This window comes from Bubalus bubalis, chromosome 20, assembly GCF_019923935.1.
Source record: "Bubalus bubalis isolate 160015118507 breed Murrah chromosome 20, NDDB_SH_1, whole genome shotgun sequence".
NCBI classification, from domain to species: Eukaryota; Metazoa; Chordata; class Mammalia; order Artiodactyla; family Bovidae; genus Bubalus; species Bubalus bubalis.
In genome coordinates this window covers 65133231-65139839 of record NC_059176.1, presented here as the reverse complement: position 1 = coordinate 65139839, position 6609 = coordinate 65133231, and positions in this window count along the sequence as shown.

The following is a 6609-nucleotide window of genomic DNA, read 5'->3' as shown; positions in this document are numbered from 1 at the left end:
CAATTCAGGTTCTATCTATCCCCTCACCAAGTTTCCCTTTGAGATTAGGATTTTGCTACATGAACATAAATCAGAACTGAAGGACTAGGGGTGGGGACATCTTAGGATCTAATTCTTCCTGAGCTGGATTAGAATTTAGCTCCCACATCTTGCATGGCATGTGCTAGTGAGGATGCCTTTTCTACCTCCATACAGCCTTCTTGGTAATGCAAGTTCACCTGTTATTTCTGCTTCTGATAGGCCATTGAAAATGATTCTGGCATTTTTTTCCCCTACATTTAAGACCCAGAGACACTCTCTCTACCATTTTCAAGAGGCTTCCTGCTCCCATCTTTTGTGAGCAACCTCACTGAGTGGAACTCTGGAACTCTGATCAATAGCCTCATAAATAACAAGTTGGTTGCAGTTAACTTTTTTCTGATCACGTTCCTTACCTCAAAAGAGTACCTTCCTTTGGGTTCTGGATTTGGCTGTTGTGCAGCACTTAACAATAACATGAGACTTCAATGTCATTTCCTGATTTAATGTGGCTGAATAAGATTGCTTTGGCATCCAATTTAATGACACAGGTTTGATAATTTAAGGGCTAGTCTCAGTGAACTTCGGGAGTTGGTGATGGACAGGGAGGCCTGGCGTGCTGCAATTCATGGGGTCGCAAAGAGTCAGACACGACTGAGCGACTGCTCTGATCTGAGTGAGAAAAAAGGGTAAAAAAAGAAACTTGTAACATTATTTATACTCTCATCCCAAGTGAAAATTTAGCAAAAATTTGATGAGAGGAAAGTGAGGGCTTATATGCTCAGAGCTCAACCTCCATTTGTGTGTCTTGGGACCAGAAAAGTTAGCTCTACTTGAATTCATTTTTTTCCCAGAAGTCCAATATATTCAGTGTGCAATTTTTCAGAACATGAGGTTCACTCAGGATAACTTGTATCATGTTATAGCAGAAACTTTTATACCAGTGACACAGTCATGCAACACTTGAAAGAACTTTGCTTCTGTGGAACTATATTAAAATGTTGATTTGAATATGTATGTATTTGTATGTAGTAATCAGTAAATGCCCTGGTTCTGAGGGTGTACGAATATGAATTTAAGAGATATGTATCTATTTTTGTTGTTTTTCAGTCACCTGGTCATGTCCGACTCTTTGTGACCCCATAGAAAGCAGCATTCCAGGCCTCCCTGTCCCTCACCATCTCTTGAAGTTTGCCCAAGTTCAAGTCCCTTACATCAGTGATGCCATCCAACCATCTCATCTTCTGACAACCTCAATCTTATCCTTCCGCCCTAAATCTTTCCCGGCATCAGGGACTTTTCTGATGAGTTGGCTGTTTGCAGCAGATGACCAAAATACTGGAGTTTCATCTTCAACATCAGTCCTTCAAATGAGTGTTCAGGGTTAATTTCCCTTAAGATTGACTGGTTTGATCTCCTTGCTGTCCAAGGAACTTTCAGGAATCTTCTTCAGCACCACAGTTCAAACACATCAATTCTTTAGCATTCTGCCTTCTTTACAGTCTAGCTCTCACAACCGTATGTGACCACTGGGAAGACCATAGCCTTGACTGTATGGACCTTTGTCAGCAGAGTAATGTCTCTGCCTTTCCAAACACTGTCTAGGTTTGTCATGGCTTCTTTTTCTTCTTCTTCTTCAGGAAATAACTTCTCTTCAGGAAAATTGGAAATATCAAGGGAACATATCACCCAAAGATGGACACAATACAGAACAGAAATGATAGAGACCTAGTAGATGCTGAAGAGATCAAAAAGAGGTGGAAAGAATACACTGAAGAACTAAACAAAAAATATCTTAATGAACTTAACTGAGGGCTTATATGCTCAGAGCTCAACCTCTGTGAGGTTATACTTAAGTCAGTAAACTCTAAAGGATGATGCCATCAGGGTATTGTTTTTGATATGTCAGCAAATCTTGACGACCCAGCAGTGGCCACAGGACTGGAAAAGGTCAATTCTCACCCCACTTCCCAAGAAGGGTATGACTAAAGAATGTGCTAACCACACCAGACAATTGCACTCATATCTAGTTTTACCTATGTGCATATTTAACATATTTTAAAGGCCACACTTGGAGGTCTACAAGAATGTCATTTAAAGAGAGGTCTTTGTATTATGCAAGTCTGAGAAACACTATTGTTTGATTGCCATCTCTGCAATCTCCTTAGCTACCAACTCCTTTAGTCCTGTTTTGCTGCATACACTTTTGTGAAAAGCTGAGATTTCACAATTTATCAGCTACTGCCACAATAATCTTCATAGTAGCACTGTTTACAATAGCCAAGACATGGAAACAACCTAAATGTCCATCAACAGATGAATGGATATGTGGTATGTATATACAATGGAATACTACTCAGCCATAAAGGAGAATGAAATAATGCTATTTCCAGCAAAATGGATGGATCTAGAGATAATCATATTAATTGAAGTAAGTCATGAAGAGAAATACAAATACCATATGATGTCACTTAGATGTGCAATCTAAAATATGATACAAATGAACTTATCTATGAAACACAAGCAGACTGACAGATATAGAGAACAAAATTGTGGTCAGCAAAGGGGTAGGGGGTGAAGAGGGGTTGTATTGGGAGTTTGGAATTAGCAGGTGCAAACTATTATACAGAGAATGGATAAACAACAAGGTAACTATTTTCTATATCTTATAATAAATCATATGGAAAAGAACAATGTGTGTGTGTGTATGTGTGTGTGTGTATATATATATATATATATATATATATATATATATATATATCAGTCAGTGCTCAGTTTAGTCACTCAGTCGTGTTGGCTCTTTGTGACCCCATGGACTAAAGCATGCCAGGCTTCCCTGTCCATCACCAACTCCTAGAGTTTACTCAGGAGAAGGCAATGGCACCCCACTCCAGTACTTTTGCCTGGAAAATCCCATGGACGGAGGAGTCTGGTAGGCTGCAGTCCATGGGGTCACTAGAGTCGGACACGACTGAGCGACTTCCCTTTCACTTTTCACTTGCATGCGTTGGAGAAAGAAATGGCAACCCACTCCAGTGTTCTTGCCTGGAGAATCCCAGGGATGGGGGAGCCTGGTGGGCTGCCGTCTATGGGGTCGCACAGAGTCAGATACAACTGAAGCGACTTAGTAGCAGCAGCAGCAGCAGAGTTTACTCAAACTCATGTCCACTGAGTTGGTGATACCATCCAACCATCCCATCCTCTATCATCCCCTTCTCCTCCTGCCTTCAATCTTTCCCAGCCTCAGGGTCTTTTCCAATGAGTCAGTTCTTTGCATCAGGTGGCCAAAGTATTGGAGTATCAGCTTCAGCAGTAGTCCTTCCAATGAATATTATATATTATTGTATATAATTATTATATATTATATTATATTATATATTATATATTATAATATATATTATATTATTTATTATATAAATACATTATATAAGTAAATAATTATTATATTTATTATTATATAATATAATATATAATATGTTCTATTTGTTATATATTATATATTATTATATTATATATATTATATATAATATTTAATATATTATTATATATAATATAATATATAATACATGCTGTATTGTTTTTAGTTGCTCATTCATGTCTGAATCTTTGCAACCCCATGGACTGTAGTCCTCTGGTCTTTTCTGTCCATGGGGATTCTCCAGGCCAGAATACTGGAATGGGTTGCCACGCACTCCTCCCGGGCATCTTCCCAACCCAGGGATTGAACCCAAGTCTCCCACATTGCAGGTGGATTCTTTACCATCTGAGCCACCAGGGAAGCCCAAGAATACTGGAGTGGATAGCCTATCCCTTCTCCAGGGGATCTTCCCATTCCAGGAATAAAACTGGAATCTCCCACATTAAAGGCAGATTCTTTACCAGCTGAGTTACCAGGGAAGCCTATATATATGCCTATATATATTATATATCTATATATAAAGTGATTTTGATGTACAGTAGAAATTAACACATTATTATAAATCAATTATACTTTAATAATTTTTTTAAATGCTGCATAACAAACCACCCCAAAACTTATTTTAAGCAACAGTCACCATTTTCTCTTATAGCTGGCTCTGTTTTTCACTTCATATCTATGGATTAATTATTGTGGTTCAGCTTTACATATTTTTCTCCTTTTTCCTGGACAACCAGGCAAAGGCACAAAAAGGAAAGAGTAGAGGCTTCTTCGGAGAAGGCGATGGCACCCCACTCCAGTACTCTTGCCTGGAAAATCCCATGGACAGAGGAGCTTGGTAGGCTGCAGTCCCTGGGGTCGCTAAGAGTTGGACACGACTGAGCGACTTCACTTTGACTTCACTTTCATGCATTGGAGAAGGAAATGGCAACCCACTCCAGTACTCTTGCCTGGAGAATCCCAGGGACAGGGGAGCCTGGTGGGCTGCCGTCTCTGGGGTCGCACAGAGTCCGACATGACTCAAGCGACTTAGCAGCAGCGGCAGCAGCAGCAGAGGCTTCTTGAGACCTACACTCAAAACTGGCGCGTTATTACTTTTGCCTACTTGCCATTAACCAAAACAAGCAGTCTGACCAAGTTCAAAGTCAAAGGATGGGGAAATACATTCCTCCCACCTTGAGACAATGGCAAGGGTATTGTTGCAAGGAGTGATGGATTAGGGCCAATCATTTACTTTACCATTGTCAGTGACCCGTTGGGAATCCTGGATACTACCTTTTGTCTGTTTTTGTTAATAACACCTGAGCACTTATATTGAGCACAATGTTTGCTGAAATAACTTTATGGTTCTGGACAAGCTAGGTGAGATGATACACTGATTAACAGGACAAAGGTAACATATACGCCTAGCCAAGAAGAATGAGTAACTTCTATCTGTGAGACCATAAGAATAGCAACATATTAGGAACTGAAAACAAATCACCCATGCTCTGAAATCAGTTTTTTAGATTTCTGTTGAATATAGTCTTTATCATTATACATGTATACATATGTATGTATACATACAAATACACTGTAGTTCACAATAGTATATGAGACACTTTGTTCTTATAAATGTTTAATTGTACATTATTTTCCTGACTCTTGTGCTCATTTCTATATCACAAAGTCTTGAGTGACAAGAATTGTTCACTATTTTTGTTTATATAATAGAAACTAAATGTTACAAATTTATTCCATCTTCATGATTGCAAACATTACAGGGCAAGGTGGGTAAACAAGGCTAATAAAAGCAGTCTCTTTTCTTCTATTTAACCAGATGCAGCATTTTGACACTTTTATGATATGCAAGTTGTCTTAATTCATTGATGACTCATTGACTTACTATGAAGGCCAGCAACAGCAAATCATTGCAATGTGGGATCTTTCTCCATACCTACTCCAAGTATCTTAATTTCTGAACTACACCATGAACTAAGAAATTATATTCAATGAAACATTCTTGAAGCTTCCACATTTTTATCTGACACCTCTTACTAAGGCAGGGAACTGTCTGATAAAGACTGTTTTCCTTTAATTTAATTTATTAATTTTTGGCGTGTTGGATCTTTCCTGCTGCATGGGCTTTTCTTTAGTTGTGGCAAGCTGGGTCTGCTCTCTAGTTAGAGCACAGGCCATCGGGCTAGCAGGCTTCTGCAGTGGCAGCTCCCAGATTCCAGAGCACAGGCTCAATAGTTGTGGTGCATGGGCTTAGCTGCTCTGAAGCATGTGGGATCCTCCTGGATGAGGGATCAAACCCGTGTCTCCTGCATTGGCAGGTGGATTCCTCACCACTGAGCAACCAGGGAAGTCCAAGACTGTCTGCTTAGCTAACCTGAGCCACCAGTAATCTTAACCATTAAGTTAATATATAAAAATAAACTGCTCTTGATAAATGTAATATTGCCTGCCATATCAGTGAACAGTGTCACAATCATCAGTGGCTGCAGCCAAGCAGCCACCACCAAAGGTGTGCTAGTGAGCTGGTGAATCATCTGGGAACTCAGGAAGGAAGCAAAGAATACCTGCCTTCTAGCAGCCGTGAGACTGCAGCCACTCCCTAAGGTCAGCCCTGAGTTTCCTCAGGATGTGAAAACACACAATATTGGCCCCACACAGATGAGGTGCCTATCAGAGGAAGGCTTTCAGTGAGCCCAGACTCTTGCACCTTCCCATATATAGAAAGGCACTAAATTCCTTAACTTGGGATATCTGGTTTTGTTTAATTAACCAGAATCGTTTGTTATCGTGCCCTTTGTCACAAACTCCTATATCCTATGCATCCTAGCTTCCTCTTCATCTCCTCAGAGCAGTTCTCTCAGGGACGCTTGAGATGCTGCCTCATGGGCTTGACGTTCTAAAAATTCCCACTGAATAAAACATAATTCTCAACTTTCAGGTTATGAATAAATTTTTAGTGGGCACTCCCAAACATTGACTGAAGCTGTTGTGCCAGATCAATTTTCAGAACACTAATTCCCTGAAAGAGAAATCATAACCAGCTGCTTCCATGAACAGTGACCCCCCAGTACAGTGTACCTAGTATCCAGAGTATAACCAAAAACTTCAGCTAGCTCTAGTCATCCTGAGTGGTTCATTGGTATTTACATACGAGTACATGTTAAGCCTAGTAT